Source organism: Quercus robur, chromosome 11 (assembly GCF_932294415.1).
Source record: "Quercus robur chromosome 11, dhQueRobu3.1, whole genome shotgun sequence".
Lineage (NCBI taxonomy): Eukaryota > Viridiplantae > Streptophyta > Magnoliopsida > Fagales > Fagaceae > Quercus > Quercus robur.
This window is the reverse complement of record NC_065544.1, coordinates 29,426,775-29,440,382: the sequence shown is the minus strand read 5'-3', so window position 1 is coordinate 29,440,382 and position 13,608 is coordinate 29,426,775. Positions and strand designations below refer to the sequence as shown.

General features: G+C 35.3%; 1 pseudogene; it reads right to left on the bottom strand.

Moving 5' to 3' along the window:
• Window positions 1–12,767: 12,767 nt before the first annotated feature.
• On the bottom strand, window positions 12,768–13,288 carry LOC126705614 (pathogenesis-related protein 1-like; annotated as a pseudogene).
• Window positions 13,289–13,608: the final 320 nt, after the last annotated feature.

Below are 13,608 nucleotides of genomic sequence, written 5' to 3'. Positions count from 1 at the left end.
CTTGCCATTTCTTGGGCAAAGACTTTGATTGTCTCACACGCATAAGAGGTCTAAAGGTTGAAGGTATTAATTGTGGTCATTCGGCCATTTGCTAATATGAGAACAGCATAAGAGAGAGAGAGAGGAGTTGTCTCATTAAGTCAAGACACAAAGTCTTCTTGCCATTTATTGGGCAAAGACTTTGAGTGTCTCTCACACGCAGAAGAGGTAAAAAGGTTGAAGGTATTAATTGTGGCCATTCGGCCATTTGGTAATATGAGAACAACATGAGAGAGAGAGAGAGTCAGAGAGAGAGAGAGAGAGAGAGAGAGAGAGAGAGAGAGAGAGAGATATTTGTTTAGAAGAAAATAGGGGGAAAAGTGCAAACTGCAAAGTGTTGCGGTTGGTGAAAGAAAAATAGTAGGTATAAGAGAAAAAAAAAAAAAAAAAAAAAGAGATTTTTCTTTTGCCGTAAAACATATACAAAAAATTTACTTCAATTGAATTGAAAATAGTTAAATTATTAGGAGCTTACCTCATAGCTTTGAAAAGATTTTTCTTGTAAATTTTTGTGCTTTTTTGTGATTTGTTTCTACTACGCTGCTAACATTTATTTTCATTTATATAGAATTTTCCCAACAATGAGATGAGGCATGTGTTTATGAGTTCAAATATTAAATAACGTTCCTCAAAAATAATAATAGCATATATACTCCTATATACCCGATCTATAAAATTATGGTTAATGTGATGATCTTAAATCATCTATGTTTGTGATGTTATTAAAATATAGGGACTAAATTAAAAAGAAAATTATAAATGTATGAAAAGATGTTATATGAGGTTCAAAGATTAAGAACCAAATCTACATTTAAGGGGGAAAAAAAAATGTGGTACCACAGTCTATCAATTTATCATTATATATCATCCCCATTAATTAAAAAACAGATAAAAGGACAATTTATCATTATCATATTGGACATACATTACCGATAGAATCTTTATGAAAACTCTACCTGCCCGAAAAGTTCAACAGTCTAGAAATAATTGAAAATAAATTGGGTGATATTCTCAACTAGAGCTAGGAATCTTTATTCAGTTTGCAAGTAGAAATTTTGGAAAATCTTTTTCATGAAAAATATAAAAAATATTGAACTATTTTAAGAATTTTAAGAATTTTTTGATTCTATATTTCAAAGAAAATATAGAAATCTTTCAAAAAATTCAATTACTTTTTTACCTATAAATGTTTCTAAAACATTTTTAAACTAATGCCTTTAAAGTATATGTTAATTTTGTGGTATAATAAAATATAACAATATTATTCTTGTTTGTTAGGACAAAGCTAAACATTAACTAAATATTTTATTGTATATCTTTCTTACCATTTTTTTGTTTATTATTATTATTACCCCCCGTTGTTTTGTCAAAAACAAATTTTAAGATGATAATAATGATAAGGAAAGCATCTGCGCATTGGGCGAATTAGGATTTAGGGTAGTGTCATAAAATTACAAAGGGTTTGTTTTTTTTTTGCTAAACCACAAAGTTACAAACTTGTTGACAATCTTTAAACCTACTGCTACGTCTCACATTCAATTTTTTTGTCCACATTAAGGTCAGGTCAAGTCCAATGTTTTAAAAATTGAAATTTACACCCAGTGGCCATTATTATTTTCCATAACAACACTATAGCGAAGGAAGTGGGGAAGTTCTTGGCAAAATAACGTCTTTAAAGAAAGTCGGTGGAAACACATTTTTACTCCTAAAAGAGGACTTTGAATGAATCACACGAATAGTAAGGCCTAGGTTATCTAGGGGCGCACCTTCAAGAAATTTTTTTAGAGTAATCATTGTGAAATTTAAATTATAAATTTTTTAATAAAAACAATACTTGAATATATTGATAGGCCAAGAATGTATTAACACATTTGGTAACTTAATCAATTAATTTAGTCAAATGAAATAAATTAGATTCAATTACATGCAATAAGTGTGGTAGCATAACCAAATCACCAAATAACTAAATGCAGCGGAAAATAAATTTAACACGGGTGATTTGTTTACGAATGGGGGAAACCACTAAGGCAAAACCCCACCAAGTGAATTTAAGGTCACCACTCCCGAGAATCTACTATTATCAAAACAAGTAGTTACAAGTAAAAGAATCCTAGTACCTTATACTAACTTATAGTTGAACCCTTACCCTAATACCTAATTGAACTTGTAATGTAGTGACAATCTCTTCTTTCAATGCATGGCTCCCAGTATGTGATTAACCAATCGATGCATGGATCCAAGTACGTGACTAACACACTAACTTGAGAAAGATGTTAGCTGCAAAGTTTTTTAGTTCATCCACATGATAAAGATCAAGAAGCTCATTAGTTACAAAACCCTTGGCACACAAATACAGCAGCTTCTTTGAGAGAAAGATGAACTAGGGTAAATTGTATCTGGTCACAATTTGAGTGAATAATCACTTTGCATCAAATTGCATTACCTTTGACAGCTCTTAAAATAATCCTTCTATATGTCTAGGGTTGTGAAAAAAGAAACTCTACACAAATGCACATGGATATGCGTGAAATCAGATCTGGAATTTTGAATTTCATAATTTTCGATAGATACAGCTGTCGAGCTATCTGTTGAACTTCAAATATTAAATCTCGATAGATACATCTGTCGAGATATCTATCGAACTTTAATAAACAACACTTTTTCACTTGATTCTTGGAGAGATTTGCATGGCTTCAATACTAGACTTGAACTTTTGTTCCTTGAAGTATTAAACATATCCTAAATCTACCCAATTACAAGTAAAGTGCGTTTTGTTAAAGGATTAGCCAATTTTATATGACATGTTCTTAACATGTTCCATATATGTCCTAACAATCTCCCCATTTAGCAATCCGTGATAAAACCATAACAAACAAATGAAATATGAGAGAAGTTATATATATATATATGAGTGAAAAATGGAGAGATGAGTGAAAAATGATAACAACATCAAATATATATATATATATATATCAAAGATAAATATAATGTTTGATATCACTAAGTGGTCAAAAGACCAATGTACAAAAAGGTAATGTATCTAAAAGGGAAAGAAAAGGAAAGATACATAAGTCCTTACTACATCCCTCATAAACAAAAAGAACACTCCCCCTAACAAAAATGTCCTATGCTAACTCTCCCCCTAAATACATGACTACTTTCATACCCAAAACTACTCCTTTTTTTGTCATAAATGACAGAGGGCAAGTCATCGAGATGCAGTCATCTCCTCGTCACTAGAAGAGCTAGCATCTTCATCCTCATCCTCATCCTCATCATCATCATCATCATTGGAGCCATCGTCATCATCCTCATCCTCGAAAGCCTGTGGAGATGGAGAGGGAGATGGAGATGTGACAAAGCCACATATGCGAGCCTGTCGTCGTGTGATACAACTAATACGAGTGTTCACCTGACACAAATTATCACTGAGAGTATCAAGGCGAGCATCCATGCGCTCAAGCTGTGCCATGATGGTCGCTAGTGTCACACCACCACTCAAAAAAGAGGGAACGGAGGTGGATGGAGCAGAAGAGGCTAGAGGAGTAGCCGTCTCAGTCCATGGCCACTTTGGTAGAAGCTGGGCCTCGCTTCGCCTAACGAACTGCGCTGATGGCACCTATGATGGTGAAGTGAGGAGACTTGGGATAAGAGACAGAGGAGTGGCGAATGATCCTTGTGATAGCAGAAGGAAAGATAAGCTTATCACGGGTCGTCGTATCTCTATAAACATCCATGAGAGAGAGAATGAAATGAGAGGAAAAGTATATAGTAAGGTCCTCAATGAGGGAAAGTAAATTGAGCACAAGGCTCGGTAATAGAGTTATAGTGAGACAAGGGGTGGAGAACAAATGTCATCACCATGTTAAGGAACCTCGGACCTTTTGCAAAGCCCAAGCATGAGGTGTTTTGATGATCACCCCATGAAGAAAGTGTCTCATAAAAGTGAGACAGAAGATCGTCTTTGGACACAGTCCTCAAACTTGGACATCCAAGGTAATCAGGATGAGATACCCTCAAAACATGTAGCACATTGGAGATAAGCTCCAGAGTGAATACTATACGTGTACCTCAAACAGAAGTAATAAACCGAGGCACAGAAGAATCAAAACCGTGAATATTGGAGTAAAACTCTTGTATGATCATGGAGGGACAACTCACGGGTATCTCACATAGAGATTCCCAACCCTGATTATGAATGACTGTGGGTAGAGTAGTATTGGAGAATTCCGATAAGATAACGTGGCATTCCAAACAAACGTCACATTTGGAAAAGTTCTCTGAGAAGTCCTAACGGGCTTTCTTATCTTAGAACCTGACATGTAAAGGAGTGGAATCAGAAGATGATGCCTTAGAACGAAGAGGGTTTTGGGACGGAGTAGTTTTGGGCTTGGGTCCTATGCGCTGACTATCCGAGAGAGAGAGAGAGAGAGAGAGAGAAAAGCAGAAAAGCACCATCAACAGATTGTACCACAAAGGAAATGAAAAGGTACGTATGCATGAACAATGCATGATCATGTGACATGTAAAGAAAAATGTATCATGGGCTCTGCCCAATCCAATCCTACCAGCACACAAGATTCCAACATATAAAACACACATCTATATTGCATGAAACATTGTCAGAATGCAAATGTAATGCAATGCATGAGCATATAACATCTCACTTTAACTTACACACAATCATAACTGCTTGATGGGGACTATCACCTTCGAGGTACATCCTATAATTCCCATATCTCTTAAAAACACACTTTCAATCATATTTAAAAGCATTTTGATTATTTTTTCTTTTGTTATTCTTTGCATATTTTTATTTTGAGCATATCATGCATGGGCATAAAAGAGAGAGAAGAAATACCCAATTATGTTAAGCTTAAACATCATAATTTTGCTATGCCAAAACACACAAATGTTTTACATGATTGGCGGGCTTTAGTGATGAGATAGTTATTTATACCTTTCACTTAGGTTTTTTTAGTCCTTCCCGTCAAAAAGAATGATATGAGCGTTAAGTACAAGAGATTACTTAATCGTACTCATCACAAACATGAACCACAAAATTCACTTAGTTATGCATTGAGATGCTCATCTAAGCTACAAAATATACAAAATATAGAAAATTTTGTTTCAATGGCCATCCAAGGTGCACAAGTACCAATGTACACGAGACACACACTATTTTTGTATTTTTATGATTTTTCAATTTTTTTTTAATGAAAAACAAAATAAATTAAAACTAAAAACAAACAAACAAGAATATGTTAAACAAAGCATAACATAAAAACTAGACTGACTCAAAAACAAAAAAGCAAAAAACACAAGTAATGCATAAACAAAAAGAGAGGGAGAGAGAGGGAAAAAGTGACTAAATCACTTAGAGCCTTTTTCCTTCCACATCTTGGAAGAATATTTCCATTGAGCGAACCTTTAATCCGGTGATGAGAGGGAAGAATTGAAACTGTTCAAGTTGGAAAGGAACATGAGGGCTTTAAGAAGATCTCCAAGAGGAGCAAAAGAGGATGGAAATTGATTCTGGTTTCCAAATGAGATCATACTGTTGTTTTGTTGAGTGGCTAACCATTTGTAGCAATTAGGTCGAGTATGTCCTATAGCTGCACAATGATGATAGTAATGCTGCTTCTTCTGTTTAGACTTTTGGTTATTTCCCTTCTTAGACCTAGGGTTTTTAGTCTCTTTCTTTTCAAGTTTAGGGGGTGCTCCTAAGATAAATTTACCCTTGTCTATGTTCTCACTAGCTAAAACAGTTTTAACATCATTGTTCTCAGAATCAACATTATTAACAGGTGAAACAAACATAGTAGTACTAAAAGAAGCAATATTAGGAGAAGAGAAATCATACCCCAATCTGGTTCGATCAAAAGCATATTTTTGAAAGCTAAGCATCTCATCAAGCTTTGCACTCGAAGTCCTTTCCAACTGAGCTCTGACTTGAAACAGCTCCACTTCAAAGCTTCTTGGTATTTTTAGCCAAGAAATTGTTCTCAAACCGTAGTGTTCCAATAGTCTGATTAGCTTTGTCAAACTTTATGGAAAGCTCTTCTCGATCAAGTTCCACATCACTTAGCTTCTTAGTGGCCAGCCTATATATTTTCTCATGCTTCTTAGAAACCTTGTACAAATTTTCATAAGTTGTATGGATATCATCTTGATCGTCCATTTTCTCAAACTTAGAGTCCACCAGTTCCTCTTCATCATCTACTATTTCTAAAACCCCATCAGTAGGATCAACTGTAGCAATAAAGGCATTCAAGATTCCCTCGTCATCATTGTCATTTGAATCATCCTCAGGTTTGATGTCACTCAAGGTGGCAGCAAGGGCCTTGCTTTTCCCAATAGTCTTGAGATAAGTTAGACCTTCTTGTTTCATGTGTCCAAAACCTTGACATCCGAAACATTTTGGTTTGGAAGGAACAATGTATTGACTGCCTTCCTTAGCATCCTTCTTTCCTCTTCTTGGTTCTTGAACTAAGACGAACTGGAGTGCTTACGGTCATTATTAAATCCCTTTGCATTGGCATTCTTCACGAACTTTTTGAACTACCTCGTGATATAGGATTTCATCTTAAACTCTTCATCATCAGAAGACTCATCAGTATCACTGCTTTTGGCCTTCAAAACCATGCTCTTGCTCTTTCTTAATTTCCCTATCCTAGTCAACCCCAATTCATAGGTTTGCAAGTTGCCAACCAATTCTGTCAAAGGAATTTGGTCAATGTCCTTTGATTCCTTAATGGCGGTGATCTAGGCATGAAATCTCTTTGGTAGATATCTAAGTACCTTTCTTACAATCTTGGGCTTGGGAATGGTTTCCCCAAGATTAAAGATAGAATTTACTATGTCCTTCAGCTTGGCATAGAACTCATCAAACGACTCATCCTCCTCCAACTTAATCTCTTCAAAACTCATACTAAGCCTTTGAAACATTGAATCCTTGACAGCCTTAGTCCCTTCATAGGTTGTCTGAAGGATAGTCCATGCTTCCTTAGCAGTTTCAGTTGAGGATATCTTCTTGAATTCCTCATTGGTGATCGCACTAAATAAGGCATTCAATGCTCTACTATTGAAGTTTGCCGTCTTGATCTTGGCATCATCCCAATCAGCCGGCGCTTCCTTTGGCTTAATCTAGCCAATCTCCACGACTTGCCACACATTCTCATCTAAAGATTACAAAAAAGTTCTCATGCATATTTTCTAGTATGCCTAGTTAGTGCCATCAAATAAATGAGGTATAATTAAAGATTTTCCTCTATCTATGACAAACAAAGGTCAATGGATCACACAGCAAAGATTAACCCTAATCAAAGTGTGCCCACTCTAATACCACTTGATAGGCTAAAAATGTATTGACTCATTTGGTAAATTAATCAATTAATTTAGCCAAGTGAAATTAATTAGATTTAACTACATGCAATAAGCGTGATAACACAAACAAATCACCAAATAACTAAATGCAACGGAAAATAAATTTGACATGGGTGAGTTGTTTGCGAATAGGGAAAACCACCGAGGTAAAACCCCACCGGATGATTTTAAGGTCACCACTCTCGAGAATCCAATATTATTAAAACAAGCCATTACAAGTAAAGGAATCCCAATACCTTATACCAACTTACAGTTGAACCCTTACCCCAATACCCAATTGGACTTGTAATGTAGTGACAATCTCTCCTTTTAATGCACGGCTCCCAGTATATGACTAACTAATCAATGCACGAATCTTAGTACGTGACTAACACACCAACTTGAGAAAGATATTGGTTGCAAAGTTCTTCAATTCATCCACACGATGAAGATCAAGAAGCTCCTTGGTTACAAAACCCTTGGTGCACAAACACAACAGCTTCTTTGAGAGAAAGATGATTTAGGGTAAACTATCTCCGGTCACAATTTAAGTGAATAATCACTTTGCACCAAGTTGCATCACCTTTGATGGTTTTTAAAATAATCCTTATATATGTATAGAGTTATAAAAAAAGAAACCCTACACAAATACACATGAATATGCGTGAAACCAGATCTGGAAATCTGAATTTCATATTTCTCGATAGAGCTATCTATCGAGCTTCAGATATTAAATCTCGATAGATACATCTGTCGAGTTTTAATGAACAACACTTCTTCACTTGATTCTTGGATAGACTTGCATGGCTTCAATTTTGGACTTGAACTTTTGTTCCTTAAAGTATTAAACACATCCTAAATCTACTCAATTACAAGTAAAGTACGTTTTGTTAAAGGATTAGCCAATTCTATATGACATATGTTCTTAACATGTTCCACATATATCCTAACATATATGGATATCATTAAAAAAAAAAAAAAAAAAAAAAAACACTAAAATGTGTGAAGTTTTATAATTTCCTTCTACTAACAAAGTTAAATGGCAAAAAATATGTTGGCTTTAGACCTTTGTCAAAGCAGTTATTAACTAGTTTAAGGCCAAGTTATTAATTACATTTATTATAAACAACCTTAGGTTAATGTAACAATCATCAATATAATGCAAATACAAAATATAAAGGAACACAAAATATGATGACTTTGGAAAATTAGTGAAACAAACTAGTTCCACAATAAAAACTTTGAGAAACTTGACCTTATCAATCCCAAGATGAATAGATCCACTATCAAATAGATGTTTATAGATTAAATAACCTTATTTCTTCTTAAACTTAAATAAATATACCAAATTCAACTCCGAAATCCACAAACTTCTTTGATATGGATGTGCTCCTAACATGAACTCCAGTCCACGACTCTAATATCACACTTGAAGATTTAGCTTTCTAACAACTTTGTTTTATGGATGAGGCAGCAACTTCTACAACACCAAACTTTGAGTTTCTTCCAGGAATATCACCATTAGAAGGCATGAGAGAGTTTTGGGTATAGAAACCCTAAATACAAAATAGGAGGCCCTTCTCTCTCTATTATATTTCACCCCTTAAAGTCTCTTTTTATAGTGTGGCGAAAGTAGCACGAATTCCTTGCAATTTGGATGATGGGCTAAGTTTTAAAATTTGCAATCTAGTTTGATCTGCAATATTTGGTCGGTCGAATGAAGTGCTCCTATGAACACATGTATACAATCTAATACAATCAAATCCACACAATTTAGAGTATCACATACATAAAGCTCTCCATATCAAATACTAAAAAAATACCATTCAATATACTAAATTTCAGCACACAAAGGAACTTGGGTTTAATTATCAAGAAAAAGAAAAGAAAAAAGATGTGAACTTGGGCCCAAATCCCTCCATTCCAATTATATATATATATATATATATATATATATTCTTTTCTCTTTTTGGGGATTGATTTCCTAGCTAAGCTTGTCATTTTGAAATCTAGTCCATAGTACTTCTTCACCTAGTTGCCACTGCAAGCTATTAAATATATTAGCAACACAATATGTTATACCATGTTGTATATGCCAGAGTAGATGCGGAAGGGGAAGCATAGAATAGGAACACAGAGAACACAAGGGTTACATGGTTCAGCCTTGTCGGCATACATTCATGGAGAAATCCCATAAGGGTTACATCTTTATTATATAAGAGTGTAGTACAATAACCTATGTTACAATGAACCCTAATATGAGTATATATAGGTGACTAAACCCTAGACTACTAGTACAAGTAAGATTGGTCTTAGGTCTATTACATTGGGCTAATATATCTCTAAAACCCTCCTTCAAACTTAAGGCGGAAGCTCGATGGAGGTTTGAGGTTGGATAAGCATGAGAAGATCACTTGGTGATGCCTTGAAGAATGCATTTAAAAAAATCACAATGAAGAATGTGCCAATTGACCAATTTTGGAGCTTCAAATGAAGAAACGGAGTCCAAAATCGAAATCTACGCAAAAAACTGAGTAAAATAAGCCCTTTTAGAAATTTTAACTTTTGGTCAAATGTCAACGTAAAAGTCAAAGTCAAAGTCAATAGTCAGCACTCAGCAAAAGTCAATGGGAAAGTCAAAGTAAATAGTGATCAGTCAACGGTCTACACAGTTTAGGTTGATTCCGGGTTTTCTGAGTTAAGCCATGGATTGGGCTACAGAGCCGATGACGTTGTCTTGATGATGTGGCACTAACCTGGACTACGGTTGACTTGGCTTAGGCTTGCATAGCATTGTCGTGGCTAGATGACATCACAAGATGACATCATGAATACATCAGCAGTAGTCTTCCGACAAGTGTAGCACGTGCGAGACCCAAAAGGCGCGTGTAACTGACATTTAGCGCATGGAGGCACATGCAACACCTGATGACCTCTAGATTTTACAGATTCGTAGATCGACGGGCTACAAGGCTATCAGGGTGATGCTAGTAACCAGAGGAGGATCTAAACCTTTGAAATTTGTAGCAACGTGTGGAGAAGTTGGTCGAAACAGTGGCAGTGCGTGAAGGTGCATGCTACATTCAATGGAGGCTAGACTTTTGGGTTTTTCTCGTAGGAGGCCGTGGGGCACATCTGTGTGGCTGGTTTTGTTAGGCAAAGGCTTGATGTGCATAAATTTGAGAAGTTTAGTCACAGTTTGCTTTGTTGTTGGATTTTGACATAGTACTAAGCCATGGTGGGTGCGAGATACCATGGAGTCTAGATTCAACAGGCAAGCATGTGTGACTTTAGATGGTGGTGTGCACATGATAATTTTCTTTGCTTGTTAGAGATGTTTGTTCGATGCCAAGAACGAAGTTTGGCTTTGATACCTTGTTAAATACTGAATGAATAGTATTGTATTTCTCAGAGAATAAAATATACATGAGTGCCTTTATATAGGAGGCGGAGTGTGTAGTACAAGTATGTGTACTATACAAGCAAACAAGGTGGGCCTAAAGCCCACAACCCTGTTAAATATATTAGCAACACAATGTGTTATACCATGTTATACATGCTAGAGTGGATGCGTAAGGGGAAGCATAGAATAGGAACATAGAAAATACAAAGGTTACGTGGTTCAGCCTTGTCGGCCTACATCCACGAAGTAATCCCTTAGGGGTTACATCTTTATTATGTAATAGTGTAGTACAATAACCTGTGTTACAATAAACCCTAATATGAGTATATATAGGCTACTAAATCCTAAACTACTGGTACAAGTAGGAGTGGGTTTGGGCCTATTACATTGGACTAATATGTTTAATATATCTCTAACACAAGCAATGCATGATTACTCCAGTAAAATGAATATTTTCATTTTACTAAAAGTTGTAGTTGTCAATGGTTAGCTAAGTGATTCCTAAGACCTCATGATATCTATATGATTCTAGGTTCAAAACCTCTTGAACCATCTTCGAGCCACTACCAAGGGATTTATATTTGTAATAGTGTGTAGTCTATAACAAAGGGAAGGAGGGTTACATACATCTGAGGTAATAGTCAAATACTTAAAGATATTTGGATATATATATATATATATATCTCATATTGTGTCATATTATTCCATTAAATGTCCTAAAAATGACAATATTTTTTAAATTCGAAAATACCAAAACTATATCCTTTTGGGACACTTAATGGCAAAACCTCTCACTAAAGTAAGTGGAAGGACCACATTGAAAATGAACCGAAGTTGTAGGAATATATTGAATAAATAAAAAATTACATGATTAAATTGAATTTTTGGTAAAATTCAAGATTACAATTTGTATAATTTGTATCAATATATGTGGCACGCAATATATGCATCAGTTTTTCTTGTTGATTTTCCAAGATTTAACCCCATCTGGACAATATTTTCCGCCAAACATTCCATGTTTGAGGAAAAACAAAAACAAATACAAAAGAAGTTAATGTGGACAACTAAGGAGAGAAACATATTCAAAACATATTGCCATTGATTTACTAAATCATGACTACCACATTCCTTATATATTCAGATTAAGCTAGATCGGACTAGATGAAGCTATATATTCATGATAGTCATGGGGTGTGGTTAGAATGCCACTCAAGAAAAAGAAAAAAAGAAAAAGAAAAAAAAAAACCTTCTCAATAAATCCGATTATTGTTAGTAGTAATTCCCATCAGTATAACACCACAAATAAGCTTGCTACAACAAAAGTATTCATTGATCAAGCAGTAATAAGTTTATGTCCCATTTTTATTATATCATAATGCATGACATGGTTTTGAAAATAATTTAGTTGTTCTTTAAACGCACCCAAGAATCATTACCTAGTTCTCAACATGGGAACAACTTGGATCATATCCACTTATTATTTAAGGAAAAAAAAAAAAAACAAAAAGTACCCTAAACAATATAGATGGACAAAATTGGTAAATGCCCTTTTTAGGAAAAAAAAAAAAAAAAAAAAAAAAAACAGCATTTTGCCCCATTTCCTAAACTAATTAGGAAAATGCCCCTATTTTGAAACTCGATTTTCTCAAAATTGAATTTTTTTAAAAAAATTTAGAGCCCTATAGTGGTGTTTTAAGGAGCCTATAGTGAGATTCTAAGGACCTATAGTGGCATTTTGGAACTTGAGCTCCATGAACTTGAGTTACATGCATTTTTTTTTTCCCTATAACTCGAGTTCATGGAGCTCGAGTTTTAAAGCACCACTATAGGTCTTTAAACGTCATTATAGGCTCCTTAAAAATGCCACTATAGGGCTTAATTTGATTTTGAGAAAATTGAGTTTCAAAAGAAGAGTATTTCCCCAATTAGTTTTGGAAAAGGGGCATAATGTTGCTTTTTTTGCCTGAAAAGAACATTTGCCAATTTTGTCCCAATATAGATGCCTAGCGGTTCTTGAATAACTCTTAGATAGGGACGCTGATTGACATAGTTGCCTGGAGGGTCATAGTTGTAACTGACTATGGTGGCACCATTGTTGCATCGAACTTTGGCACACCCCAAACGCACTGAGTTGCTCCAAACCACCTGTGTATAGTGGCGGCACTCTCCACCAACACAAGAGTTAGAATTGTAGTCATACTTGGGCTTCTCTCCTACCCACATGTTCACAGCAGCTGTGCCCGAAAGGTCACTGCTACCCCATGCTAGGTTCTCGCCATAAGACCCACCTGAATGCACAAGTTTGCAGCTACCTTTAAGTTTCTCAATGTAGTTTCGGGCATAAGAAGCTACTTTTGCATCTCATCTCATGGGTCCAACACCCACCTGTGCACGAGCTACGTTATGAGCATTGAGGAAGTCATGGACCGTGGCTAAGCCAATGACACAAACAATTGCTAGTGAAATCTTAAACATCATCATGTTTGGTTTCCTTCTATAAGAAATGGACATTTATGAGGGGGCTATATATAGTGATATAAAGGTACAGGATGATATAAAGCTAGTCTAATGGTTGATCGTTGAAGAGCATTAATAAAATGGTAGTCAACAGAAACACTACCCTTGTTTACAAATCTGATTGCCGCCACCATTGGATAGCATTATTTTATGATAATTCCATTGGATAGTAAAAGTTCAAATAGCGTATAAAATACTATGAACGTTTAGACCCCCAACTTCCAAATTATCAATTCAAGCTTATAATCAAACAATTAATGTGCGGAATATGAACATAAGCATAT